The sequence below is a fragment of the Bufo bufo genome, chromosome 7 (genome assembly GCF_905171765.1).
Source record: "Bufo bufo chromosome 7, aBufBuf1.1, whole genome shotgun sequence".
NCBI classification, from domain to species: domain Eukaryota; kingdom Metazoa; phylum Chordata; class Amphibia; order Anura; family Bufonidae; genus Bufo; species Bufo bufo.
Window position 1 is genome coordinate 86,855,197 of NC_053395.1, and position 12,511 is coordinate 86,867,707.

Below are 12,511 nucleotides of genomic sequence, written 5' to 3' on the forward strand. Positions count from 1 at the left end.
GGGGAAAACAGGGAGAATCTAGTGCAAGGCATTCCATGGAACTATCAGGCAGATTTTAAGTTGTTACCAGTTGAAACAAGGGAAGTGGTCTTTGAATCCGATAATTTTTTCAAAATTACAGACCTTTGGGGCATGCCAGTCATAGATCTCTTTGCCTCTGGTCAAAACTGGAAGGTACAGAATAATCATTCCCGCCTTTCCAACTAATTCCTTTAGGCTGGGTTCACACGGGCGTTGCAGGAAAATGCGCGGGTGCGTTACGGGAACACCCGCGATTTTTCCGCGCGAGTGCAAAACATTGTAATGCGTTTTGCACTCGTGTGAGAAAAATCGCTCATGTTTGGTACCTAAACCCGAACTTCTTCACAGAAGTTCGGGCTTGGGATCGGTGTTCTGTAGATTGTATTATTTTCCCTTATAACATGGTTATAAGGGAAAATAATAGCATTCTGAATACAGAATGCATAGTACAATAGGGCTGGAGGGGTTAAAAAAAAAATTATAATTTAACTCACCTTAATCCACTTGACCGCGGAGCCGGCATCTCCTTCTGTCTCCTTTCTTCAGGACCTGTGGTGACGTCACTCCGGTCATCACATGATCCATCACCATGGTAAAAGATCATGTGATGGATCATGTGATGACCGGAGTGACGTCACCACAGGTCCTTTACCCGAGTCCTGAAGAAAGGAGACAGAAGGAGATGCCGGCTCCGCGGTCAAGTGGATTAAGGTGAGTTAAATTATTATTATTATTTTTTTAACCCCTCCAGCTCTAGTTTACTATGCATTCTGTATTCAGAATGCTATTATTTTCCCTTATAACCATGTTATAAGGGGAAATAATAATGATCGGGTCTCCATCCCGATCGTCACCTAGCAACCGTGCGTGAAAAGCGCACCGCATCCGCACTTGCGGATGCTTGCGATTTTCACGCAACCCCATTCACTTCTATGGGGCCTGCGTTGCGTGAAAAACGCAGAATATAGAGCATGCTGCGATTTTCACGCAACGCACAAGTGATGCGTGAAAATCACTGCTCATGTGAACAGCCCCATAGAAATGAATGGGTCGGTATTCAGTGCGGGTGCAATGCGTTCCCTTCACTCATCGCATCCGCGCAGAATACTCGCCCGTGTGAAAGGGGCCTAAGTGTTGAAGAAAATCAGGAGGGAGTGAGCAAGGGTCATTCTGATTGATCCGTTTTGGCCCAGGCAGGCATGGTTCACTCTGCTCAGGATCATGTCTGTCTCAGATCACTGGATCCTTCCAGAAGTCCCGTGCCTTCTGATGCAGGGTCCCATCCCGCATTCAGAAGTTCAGGGACTACATTTGACAGCTTGTAATTTGAAAGGAGCCTACTAGTCAAGGGTTTTCTCCAGGTCTGATAGCCACTTTACCTTAAAGCAAAAAGGCAGTGATGATCTCTATCCTTGCTATGGTGTGGAAGAAGGTTATTGAATGTTATAAGCTAGACCCTAAAGATTTACCATGTTCTAAATCAACTTCTCAGGTTTTGGATTCCTTCAGAAGGGTTTGGATTTAGGATTAGCTATAAAATACCTTGAAAGTCCAGATCTATGCCCTTTCTGTTTTGTTTGATCAAAATTTGACTAGACCTTTGGATCATTAGATGTTTTAAAGTAGTAGCTAGGTCTACTCCGATTATGGTTCCAAGAGTTCCTCCCTGGGACTTGAACCTCGTATTTAAGGCTCTGACACATCCTCCATTTGAGCTGATTGACAAGATTTCTATTAAACACTTAACCCTAAAATTAATTTTACTGGTTGCTCTGACATCTGACCATAGAATTATTGAGCTATATGCAATCCCGCTATTATTACTATTCTTGAGGAGAGGGTTGTTATTCGTCCAGACCTGCCATTTTTACCAAAGGTTTCCTCAAAATTCCATAGGGCACAAGAGATTATTCTTCCCTCCTTTTGTGACAACCCCGAAGTAGAATTTTATTCTTTAGATGTGAGGCAAGGCATTTTGCAATATCTTCAGGCTATGGAAGCCTGGCGGAGATCTCTGGCTTTATTCTGTTTTTTGATCCCAATAAAGGAAATAGGGCTACGACGAGCTCCCTGGCTAGATGGGTTAGGTTAGGGATTTTCCTAGCTTATCTAGAGGCAGGTTGTTTTCCACACTTGGTGAAAGCTCACTTTACCCGCTCTGTCTCCACTTCTTGGGCAGAAAGGGCCTGCGCATCTATTGAACAAATATTGTAAGGCTGCCGCGTGGGCTTCTCCTACCTTTTTTCATCACTACCGTTTCGAGTTCGAGTTCTTCCTCAGATCTTTCTCTTGGGAGAAAGGTTTTGTAATCGGTGGTCCCTCCTTAAAGGAGGAGTGTTTTTTCCCCTATAATTCTCTCTGTGGTGCTGTCGTGGGGGAAGGGAGAAATCCGGTAATCAGATTTTTCATAACCCACTATGTACCCTTCCATATTCCTCCCCTGGTTTTCCTTTCTGGTTGCAAAAAAAATAAAAAAAAGTCTGTTAAGATAACTGGATTAACCTTAGTCAAAGTCACTTCCGTGCTCTGTAAACCACTGAGGTGGGAGAGAGGCTCCACCTTTTTATTCTGTAGGTTTCCTGTCCCGGGGGCGGATCCTCTCTGTGGTGCGGTCATGGGGTCTGGAAAATCTGATTACCAGTAAGTGTTATCATTTTTGGTCACTTTGCCACATAAAGTGTAATATTGAGTAATCAAAAAAATCATATGTACCCAAAAATTTTATCTTTTAAAAACGTCAACTGTTTCCGCTAAAAATGAGCCCATACACATGGGCAGAAAAATAATGGCTTTCAGAAAATGGTGACACAAAAAAATGTTTTTGTGTTTTTTTCACAAATGCTTTTATTATATAAAACTGAAATAAATAAAAAATAGACATATTAGGTATTGTTATGTCCGTAATTACCTGCTCTATAAAAATATCACATGATCTACCCACTCAGGTGAACGCTATTAAAAATAAATAAATAAAAAATATGCCAATTAGCCATTTTTTGGTCACCTTGCCCCAAATAAGTGTCATATTGAATGATCAAAAAAATCATATGTTCCCAAAAATGGTACCACTATAAATGTCAGCAATAAAAATGTCCTGCTCTTCCTGCAAAAAAAGAGCCCCTGCACAAGTCGATGGGCAGAAAAATAAAAGAAATGTAGCTTTCAGAAAATGAAGACACAAAAACATTATTTTAGTTTTTAAAAATGCTTTTTTATGTTTAAACTGAAACAACAAAAAAATGAAGCCTCATTCACACGTCTGTGTCAGTGCTCAAATCCGATAGTAGGTGGTCAGTGATGCATCCGTGAAGCTGTTCGTGAAGGATCCATGTTGGGTCCATGGGTCTGTTTTTTGCTGTCCGTGTGCCTTCCGTGTTTCACTGACACTGAAAAATAATATTCAAAGCATCTCTTCCTGATATTCCGTGAAACAGGGATGCAACACAGATGGCATTGCTTGGATAAGTAAAAGTGTTCCAGAGTTATTACCACATAAAGTGAAACATAATTTAATTAACAGGCAATCCTACATCCAAGGCTGTATCTAGGATATTGATATGGATTGGTGTCAGTATATTGGTGGTGGAGAGGTATAGTTAGGATAATTGGTGACTATCTTGGTGTTTGGCACGCCTCTAGTAATATGAAAAAAGATATATATATATATATATATATATATATATATATATATATATATATAGATCAATGAATATTAATACATGCAGCTCTTAATCATTATATCTGAATACATGAAGTTCTTAACCCTTTCCCGACTGCAATCTGTATATATACGTGATAGCTGCACATGCCCCGTGCAGCTATCACGTCTATAAACGTCAAGACAGTTCTTTAATCCAAGCGCTGCAAAGCGCTTGGACTAAAGCTTCTGCCCCTGCAAAGCATACAGTTCAGTAATGTCGGCAAGGGGCCAATCAGAGTGGCCCCTTGCCGACAATCGATCCGATTGGTTAGTCTGTGCAGACTAACCAATCGGATCGCGGCAGTGGAAAAAATGCCGGTTTCAGGCTCTGATCTGCGCTCTGCAGACCACAGCCTGAAATCAGGTAGTGTCTCTGTGGCCCCCAATCTGTGCCCCCTTCCTGTGCCCCCCGATCTGTGCTCCTCCAACACCCCCCTGTGTGCGCCTGCCCCTGATGAAGTAGTTCCCCCGCCCGATCCATATTCATGTAGTCCCTCCCTGATGCGGTCCGCCCCATGCTGTCTCCCTGCCCCAGCCTCCCTCACCCTCAAGGTTAGCCGCCGTACCCCAATACCCCCCCCCATCCAGCGCTGCCCCCGATCCTGTGCCCCCGCTGTGTGTGATGGCGGCGGCTCCATTCCTGAGCCGCCGCCATCAGCAGCGAGTGTCAGCTCTATGCTGACACTCTGCTGTAACCCCATAGATGCCGCGGTTGCAGCATCCATGGGGTTAATAGAGGGAGGGAGCTCCCTCTCTGAACCATCGGGGCTGCAGCGCTGATAGCAGCGCCCGATGGTTGCCATGGCAAAGGCATCCGGTGCTGCCACCTACAGGGCATCTAATAGTATTATACTTTGCAATGCAAGAGCATTGCAAAGTATAGTACAGCCATCAGCCCCATTGGATCTTCATGATCCAAGAGGGACTTGATAAAAAAGGAAAGTGAAAATAATAAAAATGAAAAATAAATAAATAAAAATGTAAATTAAAAAAAGAAATTGCCTTTTCCTATAAAAAAAATGAAAAAATAAAATACACATATTAGGTGTCACCGCGTCCGTAACGACCGTCTCTATAAATATATCACATGATAGACCCCGTCAGATAAACACTATTAAAAAAATAAATAAAAAACTGTGCCAAAAAAAGCTATTTTTGTCACCTTACATCACAAATAGTGCAACAGCAAGCGATAAAAAAGGCTTATGACCCCCAAAATAGTACCAATTAAACCGTCACCTCATCCCGCAAAACATGATACCCTATTTAAGACAATCGCCCAAAAAATATAAAAGCTATGGCTCTGACTATGGAGACACTAAAACATAATTTTTTTGGTTTCAGAAATGCTATTATTGTGTAAAACTTAAATAAATAAGAAAAAGTATACATATTAGGTATTGCCACGTCCGTAACGATCTTCTCTATAAAACTATCACATGACCCAACTCCTCAGATGAACGCTGTAAAAATAAATAAATGAAAGCTGTTCCAAAACAGCCAATTTTTTGGTCACCTTGCCACATAAAGTGTAATAATGAATGATCAAAAAATCCTATGTACCCAAAAATGGTACCAATTAAAACCTCAACACTTTCTGCAAAAAACGAGCCCTTGCACAAGACTTTCGGCAGAAAAATAAAAAACATATGGCGTTCAGAAAACCAATCCAGCAAAATCTGCCTTCCAAAAACCGTATGGCATTCCTTTCCTTCTGCGCCCTGCCGTGTGCCCGTAAAGCAGTTTACGACCACATGTGGGGTGTTTCTGTAAACCGCGGAATCAGGGTAATAAATATTGAGTTTTGTTTGGCTGTTAACCCTCAATGTGTTAAATAAAAAAATGCAATAAAATGGAAAATCTGCCAAAAATGTGAAATTTAGAAATTTGATCTCCATTTTCCTTTAATTCTTGTGGAACACCTAAAGGGTTAAAAAAGTTAGTAAAATCAGTTTTGAGTAACTTGAGGGGTGTAGTTTCTGCAATGGGGTCATTTATGGGGGTATCCACTATGTAGGCCCCACAAAGTGACTTCAGACCTGAACTGGTCCTTATAAAGTGGGTTTTGGAAATTTTCTTAAAAATTGGAAGAATTGCTTCTAAACTTCTAAGCCTTCTAACGTCCTAAAAAAATAAAATGACATTTCCAAAATGATGCCAACATAAAGTAGACATATGGGGAATGTTAAATAATAAATATTTTATGAGGTATCACTTTCTGTTTTAAAAGCAGAGAAATTGAAATTTGGAAAATTGTGAATTTTTCAAAATTTTGGGTACATTTTGGATTTTTTCATAAATAAAGGTGAGATATATTGACTCAAATATATGACTATCATGAAGTACAATATGTCACGAGAAAACAATCTCAGAATGGTTTGGATAAGTAAAAGTGTTCCAAAGCTATTACCACATAAAGTGACGCATGTCAGATTTGTAAATTTTGACCTGGACATTAGGACATCAATGACCCTTGGTCATGAAAGGGTTAATCATAGATATACAATTTATTTATAGTTTAACACAATGTCAATTAGATTAAAACTCTATATAAAAGGTCAGATAAAATTCCCAGTTATAGAGATTCAAGTTTAAAAATCGATCAGTGTCTCTCTGTATTGTCAATCAATTCGGTCTTTCCATAATTAATATATGAGCTTTTTTTTAAAAAAAAAATGGTCTTTGTCCTGTGAATGTGCAAAGTATAGAAAATAGAAATAGAGAAAATGAAGTATAAAATATATATATATATATATATATATATATATATATATATATATATATATATATATAAAAATAGGTCGGTGAAAAAAACTTGGAGTCAATTATTTCCCTAGTGTTGATATAAAGATGAAGCTGAGATTGAAGATAATAATTGGTGATGGTGTCTTTTCTATGTGTACTCAATTGTTGACCTGGGTCAATTCATATAGTGCAATATTGTCACTGAGTTCAGTGGTTAATACAGTACTGTATACTGCTGTTTGCTACTATGTAGCTGGGTTACCATATCTGTGCCAGTGCTGGGAGCAGTTGCTGTTTTCACCGGCCGTGTCTTTCTCTTCAGTCCGCAGTGTGATGTTGGCTTGTTGGAGTTAGCGTCCCATGTGTTCGTGTGCTTCACCGCTGCAGGGGTTGTAGGAATCTCACCCCCGCTGGATGGTCGCCCGCTTGTTTCTGCAGTCAGGGATATTCCCTTTTGTTAATGGGTGGTGATTTTTGTCCTCGATACTTTCGGCACATATGTTGTAATTGGTGATTTCTTTAAATAGCATTCATGTGGTCCCCGTTGTTTAGGGGAAACCTCTTCTAACAGAGCACCCTATTCCGTATCATCTTGTTAGGTGAGCCACCACACACTGAATCATAAAGTGAAACATGTCAGATTTGCTAAATGTTGCTTGGTCCTTATGGTGAAAACTGGCTTGGTCTTGAAGGGGTTAATAAAGACCAATTAAAAAATAATAATTTAGCTCAAAATAAGTACAATCCAGTAATAAATAAATAAAAAATTCCCCCAAAGGTGTACATAGCCTGTAAGTGTGTCTAAGGCTACTTTTACAGCTGTCTATGTAGATACATACAGGATTTGCTGTGATTTCCTGCAACTTTTTTTTAAGTACCAGTTTTAAGTGTTCTTAAAAAACACATTACAGTTCTCCATGTAAAAACTGCAGTGTTTCTTATGGGTCTACAGTGATTGCAAATTAGAAGGACAATCCTGCACTTTATACCGTAAAGTCTCCAGAAAAAATATTCATAGGCTTTGATTAATCATGCCTTCCCTCCAGAATTCTGGCTTCAAAAAGTTACAAAATGGGGCTTTTGTGACTTTGCATTTTTTTAGATCGCTCACTACAGTTTTGAAATATGAGTGGGAAAGTGGGCCAGGTTTATCACTGAAGCCTTCTTAAAAAGTCGCATTCTCACTCCATTAGGAGGGTGAAGTAGAATAACTTGAGGAGCTGTTATAAACAAAAGTGTTAGGTTTAAGGCCTAGTTCACACGAACGTATGGCTTTTATAGTTTTTAGCGGTCCATTTTTCACGGATCCGTTGTTCCGTTTTTGAGTTCCGTTGTGTTTCCTTTCCGTTTTTCCGTTCCGTTTTTCTGTATGCCATGTACAGTAATTACATAGAAAAAATTGGGCTGGGCATAACATTTTCAATAGATGGTTCAGAAAAAACGGAACGGATACGGAAGACACGGAGGCATTTCTGTATATGTTCCATTTTTTGGCGGACCCATTGACTTGAATGGAGCCACGGAACATGATTTGCGGGCAATAATAGGACATGTTCTATCTTTCAACGGAACAGAAAAACGGAAATACGGAAACGGAATGCATACGGAGTACATTCCGTTTTTTTTGCGGAACCATTGAAATGAATGGTTCCGTATACGGACCGTATACGGAACACAAAAAAAAAAACGTTCGTGTGAACTAGGCCTAAGGATGAGACAAATTTATTAAATTCTAACTTTCTAATCATGATAAATTCCCCCATTGTCTTTGTTTTCACAGTATCAAGAGCATCTAGTGACAGAACCTCAGTGGTGGATGTCGGGTCATGAACAGCGCTGATGTCTTCTGGCAGATTATTCACAATTGATATTTATTATATTGTTTTTTTTTAAATGATGTCACTTTCACAATCTTGTATATTAAAAATGCGGAACATATTTTTTATTATTTTATGGATGTGTATTATGATTAGTTTTTATGTTATGAATTCAAGAATTCAACACTAGGGCACAGAGGCATAGACAAGCTGATCAAAAAGACGTATGTACCCCAAAATGATACCAATAAAAACTACAGCCTGTCTCGCAAAAAACAAGCCCCCACACAGCTACATTGGTGAAAAAATAAAAATGTTATAGATGTTATAGTATATCATGATGCAAAAAGTATGCTGAAAAAGTAGTAAAACCTAAAATAAAAAAAATATATACATTTGGTATAGTTATAACCGTACAACCCACAGAATAAAATTATATATTTACCGCAAGAGGAACCCCATAAAAAACACAGACAGAATTGACATTTTGACCTACTTCACCTCCACAAAAAATGTTAAAAAAAGTTATCAAACAGATATATATCTCAAAAGGATACCAATAAAAACTACAGGCCATCTAGCAAAAAACAAGCCCTAACACAGCTACATTGGTGAAAGAAAAAAATGTGATGGCCCCTAAAAACAATATCAGCAAATTACATGTTAGAAAATCCCAGATGCCGCTCCTTCCCTTCTGAATGCTGCTGTTTACGACCACATATATAGTGTTGCCAAATTCATTAAAAAATGCATTACACATTGTGGGGTGCATTTTTTCCTTTTACTCCTTGGGAAAATAATACATTTGGGGCAAGGCAACATTATATTGGAAATAAAAGTTAATTTTTCATTTCCACAGCCAAGTTTTTCTAAATTATATGAAACGCTTGTTGGGTCAAAGCATTCACTTGACCCCTAGATTTACTCCTTGAGGGGTCTAGTTTGTAAAATTGGGTCCCTTTTTGGGGTTTTCTTTCTATGGGTACCTCAGGGGCTCTTGAACTGTGACATAACACCTGAAAACCAGCAAATCTGCCCTCCATTAACAATATGGCGCTCCTTTCCTTCTGTGCCCTGCCGTGTGCCCATACAGCAGGTTACGACCACATATGGGGTCGTAAACTGCAGAATCAGAGTAATAAATATTGAGGTTTGTTTGTTAACCCTTGCTTTGTTACCGGAAAAATCAATAAAAATGGAAAATTTGCACAAAAAATTGAATTTTAAAATTGCCCCTGCATTTTGTTTGAGTTCTTGTGGAACACCTAAAGTGTTAACAAAGTGAGTATGGGTGGTTTCTACTATGTAAGCCCCATAAAGTGACTGAACTGGTCCTTAAAAAAGTGGGTTTTTGCAATTTTCTTAAAGATTTTAAAATTTACTTCTAAGCATTCTAACTTCCTGAAAAAATAAATGACATTTACAAAATGATGCAAACATAAAGTAGAAATATGGGGAATGTTAAGTAATTTTTTTTATTAAGTATCACTATCAATCCTAAAAGCCAAGAAATTCTAATTTTGAAAATAGCAAATTTTTCCAAATTTTCTAAAAATTTGGGATTTTTTTATGCATAAAGGTAAAACGGATCAACTCCAATTCACCACTTACATGAAGTATGATGTGTCACGAGAAAACAGTCTCAGAATAGCTTGGATAAGTAAAAGCGTTCCAAAGTTATTACCAGATAAACTGACACATGTCAGATTTGAAAAATGGGGCTCCGGCATTTGGTCCAAACAGGTTGTTGCTTGAAGGGGTTAATGGATAAATACAAGTTGTATTTTAGTGCATTGAATTCATTTTATGTGGAACAGGCACATGTACTCAGTAATCCTTACGTTAGGCAGGTTTTCATTCCTCATACAGTGGCATTTCTATGCAGCGGTCAGGTTGTCTAGACTCTGCTCTCTTTGATACAGAATAGTAGGTCCTGTTGTGTCATCCTTGTACCACATTGTTCTCACCACCTTGGCTCCACTTCATTTGCAGGCAGCTTGAAACATCCATCGCATTGAGGCTGTTGACCAGCGGCAACAGTATACAAAACAGATTATCTGGTGCATGATCAAATCAGTTGGTTATTCCATCTTCATAAAAAATTGTACAATGCACTCTGTTTATTTACACGTTTAGAGCTCATGTTCACAGCACAACTACTGACAAATTACATTTTACTTTTAAAACCAACTTAGAGATATCACTATACTAGCCCCCCACCCACATCACAAAACCTTGGTGGGATCTAAAGTGAGCGACACTGTAAAATGGATGTTTTGATTATACTAAAACCATCATTAATAAATTAATAATTAATAAATGCTTTGGGATTAAAGCCCTTCTGAAACCTTGCATTCAATACGCTTCCCGATTTTTAAATACCATTTGTGTATAATCACCTCCTCTCACTGGTTTATGTACTTTTTCCAATTTCATAGACCCCCAGACGAAGGTCCGCCGAAACGCATGTCGGGGCGTGCGCCATCCCAAAGGAGACACATAATGGCTAAATAGACTCTTGGTTCTGTATGTAGGTATTTAATATTTTTATGCACTATGCACTTTATTATTGTTTATATATGTAATTGAGTCACCATTTGTGTCTCCTATGTGGATGCCGCCTATCTTTCCCCTGCATTTGTTTTTATGTATGAATTGTCAATCATGAATTATGTCAATAAATTATATTTATACTTCATGCGGTCTGGCAATTTTTAATATGTATATGCTTTTGCCATAGGCATGTGTGGATTGCATATTGTATGGTGTTGATATATATGGGCGGTTGCTCTATTTTTTTATGTTTGTTTGAAGATTTTTTGGCTTACATTTTTGGGATATACAGTACCTGAAAATAGAAGAGAAGAACATCTGGAACATCTGCTGTATTTTTTTTTTTTTACTTTTTTTGCAGCAGTTCCAGATCCTAATCCACCACCCCCCTTTCCCAAGCCCTAATCCCTCTCTATCCCCCTACCCCTGTTCGATTTTTCCGACTTTTTTGTCACTTTTATCTGGCTTTTTTTTTTTTGCTCTGCATCACTTTTTCTGTGTGCGAGTTGTGAACGCCAAGTGCTGATCAGTCCGTACTTCACTGATCAGCACCTGGGCTCAGTTTTTTGGCACAGGTACTTTTTCTTTTTTTTTTTTAAGAAGTAATTGTTAGAAGCTCATCTATATATAAGTTCATTTTTAGCTAGTGTTCATTTTTTTTGTTAACTGCAGTAAATTTTTATACTGCAGTGTCTGCACGGATGCACCAAACATCAGCTTGCTTGCTTTCTGCAACCGTGAGCACCAATTAGTACCATATTTTTTAATGGTCGCTTTTGTGCTCAGTTTTCTATATTTATTTTTTTTGTGAAGAAAAATTATATTTACTGTTATATAGAAATCAATTTTAGGTAATGTTAGGGTAGATTTTTGTACGCACACAATATCTGTGTGCGTACGTCCTGCATCTGCTCAGTTTACTGTGCCGATTAATTTTTTTTTGTGATAGTTAGATATATTGTGAGGCAGTGACAGGCCTCATATATGAGGGAAGATATGTGGCTGCTAGAATGGTGCACAAAACCTATTAGAGAAGATGCATATCATGGTTTGCTGTGTTTCACCTGAGACGTGTCTCCAAAGTACCCGGCCTTGGTGGAGTAAAAGCCAGTAGCTAGTGTGTCCACTAGGATAGATAGTGGACACTGTTGTTCTTTAGCATAGCTGGTTTTAGCTAATCTGGGCCTGGTTTTATTGGGAATAAGCATAGAGCTGAGTGGGTGCTTATTCCCCACAATCCACTCCGGGTTTCACAGGTGGCCTATGTCCACGGTTCTCATTTAAAAGTCAGCAGCAATCCTCAGTTGGGGGGGGAGTCTGGGGAGAGATATGCCCCAGAGAGCAGACCTGCGTGATTAAAGGCTTGGCAACTGGCAGACCGTGAGGCTGAGTGAAGCCGGATCTATCCCCTGGTGTGAACAGTGGCTTAGATGAGATAAAGACCTATATGTTAGTTAGAGCCTAGACGGGCAGGAGTTTATTTTGTATTTATACTTTCTGGTGCTGGAGCTGGAACCTCACCCAGTGATGTTATAACTGGAAAGATCATCTGTACTGCTTAAAGTGACACAATAAAGCACTGTTTGGGCTTGGAAACCCCTTGTTTGATGAGAAGTTTTTCACTGCCAACCCCCTGTTAGAGAGCAGGCCCAAATTCCATATTTTGAGGGCAGCT

At 39.0% G+C, this 12,511-nt stretch overlaps 1 protein-coding gene across 1 annotated transcript in view; it reads left to right on the plus strand.

Moving 5' to 3' along the window:
* SNRNP25 (small nuclear ribonucleoprotein U11/U12 subunit 25) overlaps positions 1 to 9,429 on the plus strand; it is an 88,827-nt gene extending 79,398 nt beyond the window's left edge. The window contains exon 7 of the mRNA XM_040439897.1: positions 8,247 to 9,429. The gene's annotated coding sequence lies outside the window, so the exon portion shown is untranslated. The remainder of the gene's footprint in view (positions 1 to 8,246) is intronic.
* The last annotated feature ends 3,082 nt before the right edge of the window (positions 9,430 to 12,511 follow it).